We start from the raw sequence: 918 nt of genomic DNA on the forward strand, positions 1-918 counted from the left end.
GATGCAATGGGCCCGGGCAGCGTGCCCCAGTGATGGAGAGTCGACCTATGAACCAAGAGGCCACTGTTCCATTCCCGGTCAGGGCACATACCCACGTGGCAGGCTCCATCCCCAGTGTGGGGTGTGCAGGAGGAAGCTGATGCACGATTCTCTCTCATCACTGATGATTCTTTCTCTCCCTCTCTTCCTCATTGAAATCAATTTAAAAAATATATATTCAAAAGAAATGCCGTGGGTATTCCTGCCACCTCAAGGGTCACCGCAGCTGCCCTGGTGCGAGGATGAGATGGCTGGTGGGACCTCAGGCAGCAGCAGTTCTTGGGCGTTCTGACCACCACTGGTTTGAAGACATAGGGGTCCCTCTGGAGCCCAGGACACGCCCTTCTCCAATGGCCCTCCCTCGGTAGGGCAGGGGGTGCTCCTGCAAGGGGTTGACCCTGAGACTGGTGAGCACCCCTTGTCCTCAGGAATAACACTGTCCCTCTGCTGTCTGTTGTCGTCTGGGCGCCGGGTGACCCTGAGGGGCACAGGGGCGCCTTTCGTTTCCACCGGGCACAGCTTTTTACTCTTCCTCGGCCCTGCCTCAGTGACAAGGACACTGGGATCGATTTCCACCAGTTGCTCTGTGGGGTCTGGAGTCCCAAGGCAACTTCTGTCATGCGCTTCTGGTGTTAAAATGTATCCCCAGAAGTGCTCCGCTCTTGGCACTCTTGGGGTGTTTTGTTTTATAAATTAATTTTTATTTTATTTTTAAAATATATTTTTATTAATTTTCGAGAGGAAGGGAGAGGGAGACAGAAATAGAAGCATCAATGATGAGAGATAATCATTGATTGGTTGCCTCCTGCATGCCTCACACTGGGGTTGGATCCCACAACCCAGGCACATGCCCTGATCGGAAACCAAACCATGACCTCA

At 52.6% G+C, this 918-nt stretch overlaps 1 protein-coding gene across 1 annotated transcript in view; it reads right to left on the bottom strand.

Moving 5' to 3' along the window:
- The window catches only part of LOC102762281 (putative uncharacterized zinc finger protein 814), a 14034-nt gene that overhangs the window by 10507 nt on the left and 2609 nt on the right, over window positions 1-918 (bottom strand). The window lies entirely within an intron of this gene.

Source organism: Myotis davidii, unplaced genomic scaffold, assembly GCF_000327345.1.
Source record: "Myotis davidii unplaced genomic scaffold, ASM32734v1 scaffold1205, whole genome shotgun sequence".
Lineage (NCBI taxonomy): Eukaryota > Metazoa > Chordata > Mammalia > Chiroptera > Vespertilionidae > Myotis > Myotis davidii.